The 20,422-nt window shown below is 36.2% G+C and overlaps 1 protein-coding gene and 1 pseudogene across 1 annotated transcript in view; one reads left to right on the top strand and one right to left on the bottom strand.

The window, feature by feature from the left end:
* Positions 1–6,136: 6,136 nt before the first annotated feature.
* Positions 6,137–20,333, bottom strand: LOC101282962 (40S ribosomal protein SA-like; annotated as a pseudogene).
* Positions 20,197–20,422, top strand: part of PDE1A (phosphodiesterase 1A) — a 351,251-nt gene continuing 351,025 nt past the window's right edge. Inside the window, exon 1 of the mRNA XM_049712585.1 lies at positions 20,197–20,297. The gene's annotated coding sequence lies outside the window, so the exon portion shown is untranslated. The remainder of the gene's footprint in view (positions 20,298–20,422) is intronic.

The raw sequence follows: 20,422 nt of genomic DNA, 5'->3' as shown, positions 1-20,422 counted from the left end.
CCTATTTTAAAAATCAAGCTTGCTGTTGTTTTGGCTCAGGTACTTTAAAAACAAAAACTGAAAAGCAACGAACTATATAGGAGGTCTTGGGAAAGAAGGCAAAGCCAGCTATTTCCTGTTAATGAGTTGAATGTGGAACATAGGTTTCTTCAGGCTTTGGTCTCATCTTCTGTCCATTATTTCTCCTCTGATGTCTGAGCAAATATATCAATTGACTTAAGATGAGAATAAAGGCAAATTCCCTTTCCAAATTTCAGGGAAGTTCTTTGGGAAAAACATAAGATTAGGAAAGGCGATAACTTTATTTTAAATTTGAGATGAGAATTAAATGGTACAGAAGCCTGATCCTAGGAGAAATTGTGATATTTGTTTTAGGGCAAGCCATTCCCATTTCTACATCCCTCTCTCAGTCCCCACTTCCCTGATCCTCAAATACTGCTGCGATAAGATTGTTATTTAACTTTCTTGAAGGTCCCTCTTCTTCAAAACTTACTTAACCTACGTACTAACCTCTAAGAGAGCTGGAACTCATTAGTTGATCAACTAATTCATGCAAAGTACTGAAGAGTAACTGATAAATGTATTAGCTTTTAATTTTAAATAAACAACACTGATGCCCTTTATCCTAATCATAGAAATTTTGGGATGTGTGACAGGTCATTTCTGAGGGTCTTTTTGGTCAGAGTGGGTCTTCCCGTAGCTGTCAAATCACATTGCATAGGCAACAGCCTTAATCTGCTTACATGCAAATGAATGTAGACCTATTTGTTTTTTTCAGGATGTTTGTCTAGGCACACTTCCTGTGCAATCTAAAGAGTCTGACAAGTGTCTGTATGGATTATGTATTTTAGTGAGCCCTTCCTGGGTGTGTAGGTAGAGCACGCCTGGTTGATAAAAACATCAAACATGAAATAAATTCTAATGTTCTTGATTAATTAGTTCTTGCCTAGAGTCCTCTCATTAAGCAAATATCCTATGCTCATCGTCAAAGTCAGGAAGACATAAGATGGAGGGTTAAATCATATCAACCTCAGTTGGTTTCCTGTGACTTTGCTTTTCTCTTCTTTTTTGGAGAAGAGATCCATTTTAGGAGATGACAGTCCTACTAGGCAGATATGGACAACAAGAGGTGCTAGATTAGAAAGGGTAGGCTGGACATTTAGAAAAGATTTACAATGGGATGGAAACCCTAGCACTTGATGTACAAATGCCTTTATATTTTGCAAATGCAATTATTGACCAGGGCTCTCTATGAGGCCTTTTTTGTTGAATCCTATTTTCACATCTATTTACTCCCAATAATCTCTCATAATGTACTTTCAGCTTGCTTTTTTCCCCTTAATTTTACAATGTGAGTTCACCTACAGAAGAAGTCCCAACTATAGTTAGTTGAAAGTATCTGTTAAACATGTGATCATAAAAGTGATGTGCAAGTAACCATATTGGTGGAATCTCAATTTGGGGGTAAAAACATGAAATGGATAAATTTTTCAATAACTTCTACTACTCTTTCAATAGCAGTTCTTTCAAGTTACCCATTTTTCTTGCTGGTTAGTGGGCTTCCTTGATAACATTTCAGTTAAATTACATAACATTCTATCATTTACAGTTGATAAAACATTTCATTTTGGTTATTAACACATTTTTCTTCTCCACACTTGTTCCTCTGGTATTGGTTTGGTGAGGAGGGAAAGGGAAGAGATTTGTCCTTATAGCAACCGTGAACATCAAGTTGGCTATATGCTCCTTGGTTGATTGTAACTTTTGCTTCTAGATGAGAACCACCCCTTATGTATGGTGGTGAAATTACTCATTTGTCTATTGCTGGCTGTGACTTCTACCTGTATGGTTGGCTTTTGAGTGCTGGCACTCTTGTGGGATGTCCAGTTGTTGGTTCTCCACAGGGCCTGATAATGGCCTCCTGATGTGCTGCCCACTAATATGGAATAACTGTCATAGGCACAACCTCTTCTTACCTCTCACAGCAGGCGGACGACCTATAATGCCTTGCTTCTGGCACACTCTGTGGATAGGTGTACCTGTTGGAGGGGGGATCAGCAAAATGGTTTTGCTGTGTCACCTTCTCCCTTGTCTTGCTACACTGCAGAGATCCTTGGGCATTCTTGCAACAGACTTGATGGGAATGCAAGCTGTCCTCCTGGCACTTCCAGCCACTGATCTTCCGCTTCTCTCCTGCCCCTTCTCTATACCCCAGGTGCTTTGCTTCTCAGGAGCTCAGCCACTGCCAGATAAGAGATGATTACCAGTTCTTGCTTTAGTAGCAACAGGAGACAGTTTGAATACTCCTTTCTTATTGGAAAGATAGAGCCAGAGGACCAATTCTAATGACTTTCCTCAGCCACAGGAAGGATGTGGGGAGGAATGGTTGTTTTCCACCTACTCTATAGCGCTCCAAAAGGTCAATTCTTACTTGCTTCCAGTCCTTCCTTTATATCTCTATGTGGTAAAAGTCACCAAACTAGTATGGTCTCTGCCACTCACTAACTACATTATGTAATTACACTAATAACTGGCATAAACTGGTTTTAGAATAAATACAATCAACTCTTTTTTTTTTTGTGCGGTACATGGGCCTCTCCCGTTGCAGGGCACAGGCTCCGGACGCGCAGGCTCAGCAGCCATGGCTCACGGGCCCAGCCGCTCCGCGGCATGTGGGATCTTCCCGGACCAGACCGGGGCACGAACCCGTGTCCCCTGCGTCGGCAGGCGGACTCCCAACCACTGCGTCACCAGGGAAGCCCCAATCAACTCTTGGTAAGAACATAAATTGGAGTGTAGGGACAGAAGCATTGATTCCTGGAAAGAGGACTACCAGCTCTGACCTTTCACGGTGCCATAGGTGTCAGTATGTTTTATGGAGGAATGCAAAGCTTTTATGAATCTGACAAGTCTGTTAACGGAGGTGAGTTAGGGAGCTTTCACTGTAAAGTATGCTATTTGCATCGTAAAGCAACTTTATGAAACTGAGGTTGAATGGCCTGATCCAAACTTTCCAGCTAATTAGTCATCATTAGGACATGAAATCAGATCTTCTGACTTTTTTTGTAGGGCTCTTTCTACTATAATACTTGCATCCATTAGGGCTCAGTCAGGAAAATAGAAATCATTCTAGATCTTTCAAACAGAATGATTTATTAGAGGAAACCTGTTTACATTAGCCATGAAAGAGACAAGACAGTGAACAGGGAAGAGTGAAACAACTGAGAGGATAGCAATCGCAGGGATGTGCTACCATTTCTAGAGCTAGATCTGTTACCAGAGCCCACGTGGTGAGGGCTATGACTAGGGCAGGGGCTGCTCAGCAGAAGCAGGGATCACAGACATGGGTGCTGGAGTCTTGGAAAAGGTGCAGCCATTTATCAGAGAAGCCAACCAAGGCAGAGAGAGACATATCTGGCTCCTTCCTTCATCCTATCCTTCATTCTTCTACTTGTATCTCTCCTCCCTTTTCTGATATTTGCTTTTTTGGAAATAGGTATGTGGTAATCCTGATAGTATTACTTAGGGAAATATGTAGCTATGAACTAAGAAAAAACATGGCATGTCTAATAACATAGCTCTAAAGGGGCATAATTAAAGGGTTAAAAAGAAGCAAACTCCCAGTAAGATAATTAGTAATACTTAATTATTATATAAACAATAAATATTGTTCACAATAGCCAAAACATGGAAACAACCTAAGTGTCCATTGATGGGTGGATGAATGGATAAAGATAATGTGGTGTGCATACATACAAATATATATATATACACACACACACACACACACAATGGAATATTATTCAGCTATAAAAAGAAGGAAATCTTGCCATTTGCAACAACATGAATGAACCTTCAGGGCACCATGCTAAGTGAAATAAGTCAGGCAGAGAAAGACAAATATGATATGATATCACTTATATGTAGAATCTAAAAATGCTGGACTCCTAGAAACAGAGAGTAGAGCAGTGACTGTCAGGCGCTGGAGGGTGGGGAAATGGGGAGATATTGGTCAAAGGGTACAAAGTTCCAGCTGTAAGATAAATAAGTTCTGAGGAAAAATAAATATTACACAAATAGTAAATGCTAAAATTAGACATGGTCATTGTGCCATTTATTGTTTTATCCTCATCTCACCTTTTACTGTAATTACACCTCTTTGTTTTTTCCTATTACAGGAAAGGGAGAAAAATAAAGAGGAAGAAGAACCAGAAAGAGAAGAAGGGATGGGAATCATCAGAGAGACAAATGTGAGAGAATCAAGAAGGCACAGACAATACAGGCAGAAAAGCAAGGCTAGTAACTGCAGTTATAGATTAAAATATTGAAACAATACTACATGTACAGCATTTTAATGGACATTCTCCCCACTTGAATGAGAAGGAGGAGAAGGGATTGGGAATGGGAAAGAATAGATATCAAACAAACCCACCTCCTACTGCATTATTTTTGGCTGACCTTGATTTCTTGCCACCAGAGTAGGTTCCACAGATGTTTAATTTTCTGATCTAGTAGTATGTTTTAATGAATATTGTACACAACGTTTTTTCTTATGACTTAAACTCATCTAGACTCAAGAGTCTAAGTTTGGACAGCAGAAAGAAGCATAAACAGTAAAAGGAAGCATCTATCTTCCTATAGAAGAGAAAATGCTTAAAAGTTGACCATAAACAGGGGAGAGAAACCAGACAACCGTATTGTGGTTCAGTTCTTTTTGTTTACTCATTACTGTCAGGGCTAGTCTAGCTGCCCCTCTGAGCAATTTGCTCTGCTTTAACTTTGTCAGTTTCTATTCATCACCTAGCTCTTGTCTCCAATTATGGTCAGGTAATTGTTTGTCACCTCTTATCTCCACTTGAAAATGTTTATATGTTGATAGTCCTGTAACTTTAAACAGGTCACCAATTTTTAATAAGGTTAGGGTTCTTTTTATTTTCTTCCTTTCATGATTAAGAGATACTGAAGAACATACAGACCACTGTTAAGTAATTTATACCAAAGGCACCCAATATCATGACAGAATACAGGATGTGGTGGGAGACTGGCAGGTGGGGAAGGAGACAGAGAAGAGTAGTTGGCAGGACCTGTGTGTATCATCTTCTTAGTTTAGAAGCCCATATGGTGCTTCATAATGCTCTGCTCAATTGCCATATAGTTTTAGTCTACATCCTATTAAAAATAAACTCTATTAAGAAGGTATTTCAGATAAATTATAAATCTCATATTATAATTTACAAGAAGTTTTCAGGAGGAGTGTTTTGAGTTTAATATAGACTGACCTTGAAAGATAAATTGAGACATCTATTTTTTTAATGAAAAAACATACTTATTTCTGAAAGGTGTTTCCACTATTTAAAAATTACAAATTACATGTCTTTGATTAAAATAAGGTTAAGTGCAATTTTATTGTCATGAACAAAATAATACAAAACAAAATATAACAAATAACCCCCACCCCCAAAATACCCCCCCCCACTTTATTGTTCATCATGGAGGTATGGCCTGTTCCTCCTGTGGCTTGTTGTATGAAGGTGTAAGTCCTAATTTTAAACCCTGGAGATGAACTACTCAAAAGAAATCACAGTCCCTGACCTTTAGAATCTTGTAATTTAGTTTATCTGATGAGATATAGCTACAAGAGCAACTTGTAGTGGCTCACCTCAATAGTCAGTGACCTATTAGGGACTAATCTTACAGTCAGTAGTGTGCTGCTTGGAATTAGCCATACCAACCTGTAAGTTCTATTTAATTTTTCAGGACAAATTTTGGAAAACATAAATAAATATAATTAAAGGTAATGACTTTATTTTCTATAACCTCATTGATATTTTTATATCTGAGCTATTTACACTATCAACACTTTCATATATATTCAGTTACAAAACATTTGGTAGTCTTCAATATTCGCATTGACTGTATCAGTGTAAGAGGTCCACCCTGTCCTCTGACAGCTATACTTCTACTTTCCACTGCTTCCTGGATTTGTAACTTAACAAAACAGAGCAGCTTCCTTGAATAGGCTCACTCAGAGCACACTCACAAAAACACAGGCTCCTACAAAAGCCAAAGGGAAAAGGATATATGGAAGCAATGCACATCAATGATAATTTTTACAAAGGTACTCACCCTCTGATCTCCTTTATCATTGTGCTGTAAGTTCTGGCTTTTGAATCTGGAGACATATGCTTATTTTCATTAGCATGATTTCCCCCTAAAAGACAAATATGGGGCTTTGTCAGAAAATTCAATGAAAATTGAGAAATGGATTATTATCTTGACAATTGGCTTTTATGCACTACTTGGACATCTTTAAGAACCAAAGATTTATCATCCATTGACATAAATCCATGGTGTAGAAATTCTAAAGACATACCATGGAATCAAGAGATTTCCATTACCAAAATAGGTATTGTTATTTTATTCTTAATAGAATAATAGAATATGCTTAAAGAATAAAAATGAGATTCATAATAATCATAAATACTAAAAAATACAAAGAATTTAAACAAGTTTTACACTTAGAATATATGAGGTATTATATAATTTAATTCATATGGTTTGAGCAAAATGATAGAATGAGACTGGCAAATCAAATATTCTAGTTAATAAACAGTAACAATGTGAACATTAACAGTCTCTTAATGAGGTCATTATTATAAGCAAACAAGTTATAAAATTTGAAAAAAATAGCATACAATAAATACATAAACTATATTTAGTTTTTCTTTCCTGATTCCAAAGTTATGTCAGCCTTATTATTTGGACTATAAATTAGTCCCATATAGCAACCAACTAGCATGGTACTCAGTAAACATTTATTGAAGAATAAATATGTGGAAGCAGATGCTAACATGGTTCTAGTTGACGGAATGAACGGGTAACATTACATACTATATGTGGCATTTACATTGACTTTACAAAAAAGTTTAATTCATACAGAATATTAGATATTTTCATACATTTCCAGTGATTTTTTTATCCCAAATTTACTTGATAAAACTACTTGGTAGCCGTTCAAAAAATTTGGCATTTTCTCTAGTGTTAAAAAGTAATTTGGTCTTAAAGCACATATATAGATACATCTGTTAAATAAAGGATAAAAATACATCTATTTTTTGTTAAATTGAGCATAGTTAAAAATAATCACGGAATATATGTTAACATATTTTGAAATATTTAAGGTTGAGTTTTTAACTTTATACATTTTCGTGAAATTATATAGGTTTAGATATTATAAAACGATAAACTAATTTGAAAAGGCAACACCTAATTTAAAAATTATCTAATAAAAGCAATTTATTTTATAATTACATAAATTAAACTAGGTTTTAACATATTTTCAGTAAATGTTTCTAAATGCCCAACATAAAATTCTCAAATTGATTTTAATTTTGATGCTTTGGACTAAGAATTGATAGGTTTATTAGCTGGAAAAGGAATTTTAATATCCAGGCACAGCCTTAAGCCAGTCATTTCCTGCTCTAGTCACATAAAACTTCATTTACAATAGTTAGTTTGGGATTTTAAAACTTAATTAATATTTCCTTTTCTAACATGTGAAGGTAATTAAGTCAGAGCAGATCTGCCTATAAATATTCATGACTAAGTAACAAAATACTTCCAGATTTTCTTCTATGTTCTCTGCATTAATACTCCATTATCAGTCAAATTAATTAAATATGAACAAATACAGGCCTAATGGTCAGTCTAGAATGGTTTTAAAAGTAATTTAGATGTGTAATCGTTTTTCATAAATATTAGAGGTTAAGCCTCACAAGAACAGTCCAAGGTTGGCAGGGCGGCTTTTCTTACATCTCTTTATTTTGTAATGATAGCTCTGATTTATTGACTCTTTCCTTCAACGAAGGACCATGGTGACTATGTTACATGCATTATCTCCCTGTGACTTCATGACAACCTAATGAAGCAAGTTCTATGATTAGTGATACTTTATAGCTGAGGAAACTGCAAATATCAAGTAGTTTCCCTGAAGATTACTGAATTGGTAAATGGTGAGCCTGGAAATAGATACAGGCTTATCTTTACCACTTTTGGCTTCTTATCATAGAAGAAGAAATTGAAATATAAAAAAGCTTAAGATGACTAGCAAGTTTAGATTACTAGGAAGGGGCAGGGTCAGAAGCTGAACCCAGTACTAGTCCTAAAGTACTTCCAACAAATATTTAGATTTAAAAACCTCTATTCACATGTAGTGAAGATTTTCTCTTGTGTAGTCTACTTGTAAGATAACTGCTAGATTAATTTTGGAATTAAAAGCAGAACATTTGGAAGGAGCCAAATAATTTAAGCTATTTTGCTTATATTGCACAAAGCAAATAAGAATAGAGATGAAGTTCAGTTAAAAAAAAAGTTTAAAAAACTGGGGGGAAAAAACCCCCTAAATTCTCTGAATTAACAACTCATGAAGAACCAACTATAGGTCAGTATCTTTTCATACATTATATCTCTTACTCTTCACAATACCTATGGAAGATATGGTTGTTCATGCATTTATTTAACTAATATTGGTGGAGCACCTACTTTATTCCAAGCACTGTTCTAAGTGCTGTAGGTATATCAGCAAGCAAGAGAGACATGGTCCCTGTTTTCATGGAGCTTACATGTGAGAAAGAGCAACACAACACAAACAAGTAAATACAGGATGATGTGATTTACAGTGTCACCAGAAGTGGACTGGTATTTTTGGTTGGATGGAGAGACCAAGAATCCTGACAGCAGCACACATTTGAAGACATGAGGAGACAGGTGCTGGTGAAGGCGAGAGGAACCTCAAAAGCCCTAAGTGAGGAAAGAGCTTTGCATGTTTATTCAATAGAAAAAAGACCAGTGTGACTGGAGCAAAGTCAGTGAGAGAGACAACATCAGGGTAAGTCATCCAGAAGGGTGCTTTCAATACATAAATCAGAGCCCATCACTCTCTTGCTGACAATCCTTCAAAAGTGTCCCATTACACATAGAACAAAATCCTCCAAATTTTCAAAGGCCTCCAAGGTTCCACACAGATATAACTCTTGCCATCAATTCAACCACTCATCCTCTAGTTTACGTCCCACCAGCAACACCCCACCTTGCTGGCCGTCCCATGTGCCAAGTATCCTTAGCCTCAGGATGCTTTTATTGCTCTTCCCTCTGCTTGGAATTTTCTTTCTATGGATATGTACATGGCTTCATGTTTTCATTCATTTCATTTTCATTCTCTGCTCAAATGTTACAACCTTGGGGAAGCCTTCCATGATTATCAGTAAAATCTAATCCCCTCCTATCCCTGTCTTTTCCTTTACGCTGCTTTTTCCAGTTGCTATGGCTGCATAAGAAATTACATCAAAAGTTAATTGTTTAAAATGACAATAGTCGTTTGTTATCTTTCACAGTGTCTGTAGGTCAGGAATTTAAGAGTAGTTTAGCTGGGCAATTCTGGCTTGGGGTCTTTTATGAAGTTGCAGTCAGACAGCTGTGTCTGGGGTCACCTGTCAGCCTTCATTCACATGACTGGTACCTGGTCTGGGAAGACTCAAAAGGCTGGGGACTGGAACTGGGGTTCCTATGTGACCTTTCTCTTTCTCTATAAGGTCTCTCCAGCATAGTGGCTTCAGGGTAGTCAGAATTCTTACATAATGGCTCAAGGCTCCAAAGGCAAATGTCCTGAGAGAGACTGAGGCATAAGCCATATCACCATTTATGGCATAGCCTTTGGAAATCAGGCAATATCACTTCTGGGGCATTCTATTGGTTGGGGCAGTTACAAAGGTTTGCCCAGCTTCAAGGGAGGAACTTATTTACAAAACAGAAATAGACTCACAGACATAGAAAACAAACTTATGGTTACCAAAGGGGAAAGGGGTAGGGGAGGGATAAATTAGGGTTTGGGATTAAAATATACACATACTATGTATAAAATAGATAACCAACAAGAACCTACTGTATAATACAGGAAACTATGCTCAATATCTTGTAATAACCTATAATGGAATGTAAAAAAAGAATATATATGTATAACTAACTCACCTTGCTGTACACCTGAAACTAACACAACATTGTAGATCAACTATATATCAATTAAAAAAAAAACTAAAGAAAGTTTCCCTTTAGTTAAAACAGAAAAAGAATTTAAGTGTACTAGCTTTGGAATTACACACTAGGTTTAAATCCTAACTCTGTCATGTACTAGCTGTAGAGCTCAATCTCTCCTACGTCAGATTCCTTACTGATAAAATGTGTACAATCATTGAAATACTGATGCAAGATTGACAGACAATGTATGTATGGAAAAAGCACTTGAAAATAATGTCCATTAAATATAGTTTAAAATGCATCAAAATCTTATTAGTAAAACTGTGGGACTTACATAACAGACAGATGGAGCAATAAAACAGCACAGATGCTTCAGGGACAAAATACCAGTATATATAAAAATATATTGTTTGATAAAGGCTGCAATACAAATCAGTGAGGGCAGAAGAAAAATTTCAACAAATGGTTCCAGACTTTGGGTGAAATCTCTGGGAAAAATTAGCTAGATGTGTACTTTTCACATAAATTCCATATAAATTAGATCATTAAATAAATAAAATAAAACTGTTAATCAATTAGAATAAAATTGAAGTCATTAAGTATTGGATATCAACATGGGGAAAAGCCTCCAAGGCAAAAGAACAATAGCAGAATAACAGAATAAATAAACAGATTCGACTACATAAAAATTAGGTCTAAATGACACCAAAAAAAATTATGAAAAGTAAATTACAAATGGTAAACAAGAAAAATACTTTCATCATTTGTGGTAAGCCAAAGGTTAATATAAATACCTAAAGAACATTTACAAATCAGTAATAAAAATTGTAAACTCTGTAAGAGAAAAATGAACAAAAAGTGGAGCAAGTATTTTGTCAAAGTGGTACAAAGAGTCAAAAAATAAGTTAATACGAAAAAATCTCAATAACCAATTTAAAAACACATTTTTGCTTATCATACTGGTAAATAATTTGAAAGAAAAATAGGTAATATTATTAGTTAGTGTACCCTGAGATTGGAGCATTCACAGATTGCAGATGAGGGAATAAATTTGAGTAAATGTTAAGGAACTAATACTAGATGTATAATCCTTGACACAATATGCTTTCTATAAAAATTTATCTTAAGAAATAGAGAGGGTTCTAACAGCTGTTGGGGAAAGGTTGTGGTAGAGAGAATGGCAAGAAGGGGTTAATATTGAGTTATTACCAGGGATAGAACTGAACGTACTTGGAGTGTGGGAGTGGGACATGAAGGACAAGTAGGAGCCAAGAACAAAATTTCCTGAATATTAAAAAATACATACAACTATTGTATAAAATAATACAAAAAAATCCAAAAAAGCAAAATAAAAAAGTTATTTTTAAAAATGAAAGTGCCAGTTTACATGGAAATTTGGAGGAAAAGCTGGTTTGAAATAGATAATAAGTTAATTTTTAAACTTGAGTTGAATGTGTGCCAACAGGGTATTAAAGATACATTCAAATATCTCCCTTAGTTTTTATTATGTAATAAATGAGCATAGTAAAAAAAAACAAACAAAGATCGAATAGGAGAGAAAGTTACACAATATCAAATTTCCTACTGACTTTCCTATAACTACTACAAGTCCTACTCTTCATTAGTAGCCACCTTGAATTCTCATTTACTTCCTCTGGTGATCAGTTCCATATTCGTGGAACTCAAACCTCAATATTTTGATCTATCAACATCAAATATTACTTGATGTCTTCATACTATGAGAGACCAGGAACTTGTCCTCTCTTCCTAATTTTCTTAAGTTGAATTATTACTTTTGGATCCTATTGGTAATAATTGTAACGTATTATATGTACACTTCTGTAAGAAGTTTACACTTAAACTATGTCTTGACTGATCAGCTTCAGACAGTATTGTTGAAATTCCTCAATATAAACTGAGTGTATCAGTGATTATAAACTTTCTTCCACCTCTCATCCCCCTGTTTTTCTCCCAATATCTGGAGGCTGTACTATCACTTTTATTAAGGTTTAGAACATTTATATTTTATTCTGTAAATATAATAAAATAATTCATATTTTGCCTAGAGGTTGAATTCTGAAAACTTAAACTGATAAGTAGCATTTGATAATTTTATAATTATGTAACTATTATTGATATAGAATATACTACATATTTAGGACCCATTGTGAAAGAAATAGAATTCCTTTTTCTTTGCTTTTTAAACAACTTTATTGAGGTATAACTTGCACACCATAAAATTCATCCCTTTTCACTATACCATTTCAAGATATTTAGTAAACTTACCAAGTGATGCAAATCTTCATCATAATCCACCAATATTTTCATCACCCCAGTAAGGTCCCTCATGTCCATTTACAATTAATCCCCTTTCCTACCTGCCAGCCTCAGGTAAACATTAATCTACTTTCTGACTCTATAGATTTGCCTTGTCTGGTTTTTTTCTCTTAGAAAAATGGTTTAAGATTTATACATGTTGTTGGGACTTCCCTGCTGGTGCAGTGGTTAAGAATCCACCTGCCAATGCAGGGCACACAGGTTCAAGCCCTGGTCTGGGAAGATCCCACATGCCGCAGAGCAGCTAAGTCCATGTGCTACAACTACTGAGCCTGTGCTCTAGAGCCCGTGAGCCACAACTACTGAAGCCTGCATGCCTAGTGCCCATGCTCCGCAACAAGAGAAGCCCACGCACCGCAACGAAGAGTAGCGCCTGCAGGCCGCAACTAAAGAAAGCCTGCGCACAGCAATGAAGACCCAATGAACCATAAATAAATAAATAAACAAACAAATAAATAAATAAAAAGATGTATACATGCAGTAGCATGTGCCACTATTTCATTCCTTTTTATTGTTAGATAGTATTCCTTTGTTTTGATTTACCGTATTTTGTTAGTCATTCATCAGTTGATGGACATTTGAGGTGTTTCCATTTTTTGGATATTATGAATAACTCTGCTATGAACATTTGTGTGCAGGTATTTGTGTGAACTTATATTTTTTATTTCTCTTACGCTGATACCTAGGAAATCTAATTTTGTATTTTTCTGCACCAGTCTGCGCAAAGGAAAATGTCCCAATTATCAAGAGCATCTGGAGTTTTTTTTCCCTATATGTCATTAATTACTTTGAATCATTCCATATTTTACAGTCTAACCTTGGCTTTTTTGTTCAGATTTTTTTTCCTCTAGAGATTTAAAACAATTTTTAAATTAATATGTCATAAATACCAAAGGGTATAAAGATATTACCCACAAACCTGCATATTTACACCCTGCTTAATAAAATACTTCCAGAACACTTGAGGAACCTTATGGATTTCACCTCAGTAGCATCTCCCAATCTTCTTTCCAGAGATTACCACTATCCAGAGTTTATCATCTTTATACATTTAAATAAAAACTTTTACTAACTATAAATGTATTTCTCAATTAGTTAAAAAAAAACAAATATTTATGCTGTTTAAATTCCTACTGGACTTGATTTTTTCTCAAAATTTATTTTTGTGAGATTTACCTATATGTATAGTTTTGTTTTGTTTTTTTACTGAAAGTCATACATTTTCATTGCCATGTTATATTCCATTTTGTGAATATGCCAACATTTACCCATTTTTGTTAACTGGAAGTTAACTGGTTAAATTTTTTTTTTTTTGGGTGGGGGCACTATAATCATTCTTTGTCACTGACCCAAGAATGTTTTCTATCAGCATCCAGGAAACTGTAGTAGGCTGACCTGATAGCTTGTATAAAAGGTGAAATCTCAGAACAACCAGTTCTTAACATATTATTTTATTCATTAATAATATATATCAATTTTATTGACCTTTTCAAAGAGCCAACCTTCTATTCCATTGGTTGTCTCTATTGTTTTTCTGTTTTCTATTTCATTGATTTCTGCACTGATATTTATTTTCTTATTTTTAACTTATTTTGTGTTTAATTTGCTCATCCTCTTCAAGTTTTTTAATGTGGATCCTGAGGTCAGTAATAGGAGAGCTTTGTTTATTTTTAAAACAGTAATATAGTGCTATAAATTTCCCCATAGGTACTGCTTTGGCTCATCTCACAGATTTTAATATGTTGTGTTTTCATCTTCATTCAGTTCAGAATACTTTCTTATGTCCCTTTTATTTTCTTCTTTGACCTGTGGATTATTTAAAAGTGTATTATTTAGTTTCCAAGTATTTGGGAATTTTCCAGAGATCTCTGTTAGTGATCTCTAATTTAATTCCACTGGGGTCAGAGAACATACTTGGTATGATTTGAATCCTTTTAATATTATTGAGACTTGTTTTATGGCCCAGAATGGGGTTTCCCTTGGTAAATATTCAATGTGTGCACTTTAAAAAAATGTGTATTTGCTGTGTGGAGTGTACTATAAATGTCTATTATTCAAGTCTATTGATAGTGTTGTTCAGATCTTTTATATCCTTAATGGGTTTCTCTCTACCTGTTTTATCAGTTTTTTAAAGTGAGAAGTATCAAATATCTGACCATTTGAATGTAATTGTGAATTTGTGTACTTCTCCTTAGAGTTGCATTATTTTTGCTTCATGTATTTGAAGCTTTGTTATTATGTGCATCTTCATTTTGACACCTTCATTTTATATAGGCGTTCCTGTGCATTCAAAAGGGTATTTATTATTATTTTCCCAATATTTGAAAATGTTTTTTAGCCTGGAAAATTTCAGAATATCTAATCTTCCATATTATTAAAAATTTACATCTTTTCTGGATTTTTTTTCTTGTCAATTAAAATATAATGTGCTCTCACCAGTCAGAATGGCCATCATCAAAAAATCTAGAAACAATAAATGCTGGAGAGGGTGTGGAGAAAAGGGAACACTCTTGCACTGCTGGTGGGAATGTGAATTGGTACAGCCACTATGGAGAACAGTATGGAGTTTCCTTAAAAAACTAAAAATAGAACTACCATATGACCCAGCAATCCCACTACTGGGCATATACCCTGAGAAAACCATAATTCAAAAAGAGTCATGTACCAAAATGTTCATTGCAGCTCTATTTACAATAGCCCAGAGATGGAAACAACCTAAGTGTCCATCATCGGATGAATGGATAAAGAAGATGTGGCACATATATACAATGGAATATTACTCAGCCATAAAAAGAAAAGAAATTGAGCTATTTGTTATGAGGTGGATAGACCTAGAGTCTGTCATACAGAGTGAAGTAAGTCAGAAAGAGAAAGACAAATACCGTATGCTAACACATATATATGGAATTCAAGAAAAAAAAATGTCATGAAGAACCTAGGGGTAAGACAGGAATAAAGACACAGACCTACTAGAGAACAGAGTTGAGGATATGGGGAGGGGGAAGGGTGAGCTGTGACAAAGCAAGAGAGAGGCATGGACATATATACACTACCAAACATAAGGTAGATAGCTATTGGGAAGCAGCCACATAGCACAGGGAGATCTGCTCGGTGCTTTGTGACCGCCTGGAGGGATGGGATAGGGAGGGTGGGAGGGAGGGAGATGCAAGAGGGAAGAGATATGGGAACATATGTATATGTATATGTATAACTGATTCACTTTGTTATAAAGCAGAAACTAACACACCATTGTAAAGCAATTATACCCCAATAAAGATGTTAAAAAAATAAAAATAAAATATAATGTGCTCTTATTTAATCAATAAAATAATTAATGTTTTTAGTTTTTTGAGATTCTTGATAAATTTAATCCAATTTTTTTCTTGAAGTCATCCTTTTGGATCCCTTTGGTTTCTTGTTTTAATTTGAACTAATTTCTTCTTAACCCTTCTTCACAGATGTAAACCTCGGATTTTGTTTTTAATCTCCATGGCTAGGTTAGGTACATGCCTCTGATTTTAGTCACTAATTACTTTTTTGATTTTGAGGTGTACTGACTCATGTAATTATTTTAGAAGAGTATTTGAGTGATATGTTCTTTGAATTTGGTGCTTCTGAATATGTCATTTACCTTTGTCATTTTGTTATAGTTTGCTGGGTGTGGAATTCTGAGTTTAAAACTATTTGCCCTTTAATTCATTACATGGTGCCAGTATAATCTTAATATAAAAACCAATAAAGTTAGTGCCACAAATATTTAGAACAATTTCACTTATGGATAAGGATATAAACTTTCTAAACAAAATGAACATCAGCAATGCATTAAAAACAATAACACATTATGACAAATTATTTGGGAAATACTAGTTCATGATCAGTGAACCAACTGAAATAAATAATTATCAATATATTACAATCTAAAGGAGAAAAGTCATGCAACTGCATCAATAACAATAAATGCTAACAATTTAATAAGGTGGTTACCATGTGCCAGATGCTGTTCTAAATTCTTTATGTATAGTAACTCATTTAATCCTTATATCAACCTTATGAGGAAGGTGATATATATTATGCTCCTCTACACGTGAGAAGACAGACACATAATAGTAACTCAAAAAGATCATATTGTTCTCTAAGTCAAAGAACAGGGATTCAAACTCAGGTAGTCTGGATCCAGAGTTTATGCTGTATTATATTGTGTCATTAATAGATACTGAAAAATCATTCTATAAATTTTTGTTAACATTCCAATTAATAAGAATAAAGGAACTACTTATTATAATAGAGATAATTTACCTGTATATAGAGTTAAAGCAAAAGAGATTGAACATCTGAGAGAAGAGACATATTGGATCAATTTTTGCCCTATATTTTCTCAATTCCCCTCAGAACTAACATTGAATGTTTTGTTTTAGGAAGTGTATTTTAATTTCTTAGAATCCATTCTTGTTGTCTTATTTCTTTTTCTCATGTCAAAATTTTTTGGTTTAGTTTAATTTTATGAGTGCAACATTTCAAAATTTTCTCAACATATTAATTAGAAAAAAAAGTTGTATGCTATTCCCAAAGTTCTACTCTGTTCTCTTTAATGTGATTTATTTTATTTTTTATTTTATTAATGTATCTTGCAGACATTAGTTATAAATTAGAAAAGAAAACTGCTTTAAATTCTCTACATTGACAGAAATAACTTTTTGATACTGCTTAAGGCTGAAGATTGTCTTGGTCAAGGATTTTAATAATAAACTGTTTTATGTAGCTTGTTCAAATTTTTATTTTATTTTATGAAACATATAATCCAATAATTAAGCATTTTTGTGTATTAAGTGTATAATCAGTATACTGTGAGTTCTTAAATATCAGTTCAATATATGATAGAAGGGACATACTGGAAGCAAAGGGCAAATGAGTTTTAATGAGGAGATAACATTCACCAACACACACTTAAGTAGAATAGACCTCATTCTTTACATTGCAATATTATTTGTAAGCTGGCCAGTGTGAGGGCTTGAAATTTCATGGCATAATTAGAAAATCATTGTGGCCTCAAAGACTTTGGTATCTTGGCTCATAAAACAGTAGTAGTGGAGTACTTGCTTTTTATGGAGATTTTTTCCCTGTGGTTTATCTTTGAGAACAGAATTCAGATGTTCGTTGACTATCTCGTAACAACAAAGTCAGGTAAGAGATTATTAAGTGAATGTAGCTAGGATTATCAATGAAGGCACAGTGAAGGTAAAATCAGTACTTTCAGAGCAAAGACTAACTTATTTCTGACAACTCTGGTAACTGCTCAAAAAAGTAAGGCTGTGATTGTGTAAAGCTGTCTGCTAGCTAAAGACATTAAATTCAGATCGAGTTCAGGAAATAGCTTGTTGGAGAGAGGAAAACTGAGGCTTCACTTGATTTAACCTCTTTTTTTTTTTTTTTTTCTAGAAACGGTTTATTTTCTGTCAACGTTATTTCCGTTTTGTGTTTGAGTCTGTGGAAGAATAGTTTAAGCCCACTCAGAAGTTGTTCCTACCCGTTCAGTGGCCAGAGCACTGGGGGCCGCAGACAGTCCTCGCTGGCGGCTGAGGCTCGGTCTCCAGTGGGGAACTGCCGGGTGGGCACAGAGGGCACCTGCGCCTTCAGACCCGTCTGTGACCTTGGGTGCAGTAGCATTGAGTTTGGGAGGTGGAGCAGGCCATTTACCCTGAAAGTCCCCCTCGGTCACAGCCTTCCCAGCAACTGCCTGCGCTCCCTTTCCGTCTCTTCCGGAAGTGGAGGTGGGGCTGATCTCCCAGGGATGATTGCGGGAGATGGTGCCGCGCATGTGCAGACCATTCCGGGCCAACGTCCACCACGTCAGACCCCCGAGTGGGCTCCCCTGTTGTTGTTCCGGGATGGTAGCAGTGTCCACAGGGCGCAGAGGAGAGTCTCTGTCGCACGGGGCGGTGGTGGGCGGGTTCACATAAAAGCCTCTGTGAGAGGCCGGTGGTGAGCCCTGGGAACGGTAGCCGCCAGAAGCCGTGGCTCGTGAAAGGCTGCCCGGATCCGGTTAGTGAAGGTTCCAGCAGTGAGGTGGTCAGTAATAGGAATGGCCCTGGTGGCAGCAGCAAACTTCAGCCCAGCTTGCTGGCCAGTGTTCCTGGAGGATACGATGCTGGAATCAGCCGGTGTACAACGGCAACAATGGCAAAAGCTGCTGGAAGAAGCGTCTCCCCTGTTTTCCTTAGATTTATGAGGTAGATGCCATCAGTTTTGCTTTTGTAGATGATTGTTCCATTTGGAAATCAAGGTTGTTGCCAACTAAGTGGGTTCCTGCCTCAAGAAATTTGAGGACAGCCTCCTCCTTCGTTTACAGGACGTCAGAGACTCAGGGCATTGTGAAAATTTCCCTTTAAGTTGCCACAGAAACCCAGAGGAGATATATGGATCCCTTTCTGGGTAGCATAGAAACCCCTTCTAACTTGTAAATCAGAAGGCACTTTCTAGAAAATTTTGCAAAGATTTTTTTCTACATTTGACCCTTGAACAACACAGGTTTGAACCTGTGTGGATCTGCTTATACATGGATTTTTTTCAGTAGTAAATACTGTAGTGTTACCTGATCTGTGGTTGGTTGAATATGCTGACAGGGAAATGTGGATACTGAAGAATAGCAGATACTGGGGAACAATGTATATGGAGGGCTGACTATAATTTATATGCAGATTTTCCACTGAGGGCTGGCTGGGCACCTCTAGCTCCCGGGTTGTTAAAGAGTCAACTGTACATATTACAACTTTGACTAGATGCAGTCAGTGTTGTTTCGATAGACACAGTAACTTTATAGTGGAAGATTTCTGTTTTTTAAAGTTTACTTATTTATTTTAAATTTATTTAAATTTTTTTTTGGGGTGCATTGGGTCTTTGTCACTGCGCGCGGGCTTACTCTCTGGTTGTTGCGAGCAGGGGTTACTCTTCGTTGAGGTGCGCAGGCTTCTCGTTATAGTGGCTTCTCTTGTTGTGGAGCATGGGCTCTAGGCGTGTGGGCTTCAGTAGTTGTGGCACATGGGCTCAGTAGTTGTGGCACGCGAGCTCTAAAGCGCAGGCTCAGTAGTTGTGGCGCACGGGCTTAGTTGCTCCACGGCATGTGGGATCTTCCCGGACCAGGGCTCAAACCTGTGTACCCTGCATTGGCAGGCAGATTCTTAACTACTGTGCCACCAGGGAAGCCCCTGGAAGATTTCTTGTCCGTAAAATCATAGTGTTTATTTTGAAGGACTGGATTTAAATCTGAGGACTGTCTTTATTTCTCAATTGTCTCAACTGTTAATCGGGAATATTACCTACCTCATGGGCTTTTTGTAAGAATTTAAAAAAGTAATACTGTTAGGTACTGGGAACAGTGTCTGACACATAGTGAGCACTCAATAAATGTTAGATATTGTTACCTATCTACTGTCTATGAATATCTCTTCCTTAAACCTCAAGGTAACAGGCAAGCTTCTTGCAGGGAGGAATAAAACTACATTTGTGTCTCCAAACAAACAACAAGAGATATTGCTTTTAAGTATATTTTTCTTAGCAGCTTGCAGATAGCAATAGCTGTTATGAAGCTCATACTCAAGGTCTGTGCTTGTTTCAAAGAAAGCTCACCATGTGTTGGGAGCTTGGCAGATGACTCAGTTCTGATTCCTTTTATGTCCACTTTCTCTCATTTTTCTTCTAAAATGCACAAGCAGCACAGCATCAATTTCTCTCTTCTCCTCCATCTCCCTCTCTTCCCCTTCTCCTCCCCCACACTCCTTTTCCTTCAACACACGCACACAAGGATACACACCAGTTTCGTTTTATTTATTTTTTTAATCCCCAAAGGATTCACAGAGCAGTCTGTTTGCAGCTGCCGTGTTTTCCACTGGTTAAATTGGCAGTTACCTACTGTGTGGAGTTGCTAGGAGAAGGTGAATAAGCATGATTACAGCATCATCGTTGTACATATTTTTCAATAACAACCTGTGGAGCTCGGTGGTCTGTCTTCTGTACGGCTCTTATGTTATTTTCTCATTGTTGTCATTAGTATTTGTTG

The sequence above is a fragment of the Orcinus orca genome, chromosome 7, assembly GCF_937001465.1.
Source record: "Orcinus orca chromosome 7, mOrcOrc1.1, whole genome shotgun sequence".
NCBI lineage: Eukaryota > Metazoa > Chordata > Mammalia > Artiodactyla > Delphinidae > Orcinus > Orcinus orca.
This window is presented reverse-complemented; position numbering and strand designations above follow the sequence as displayed.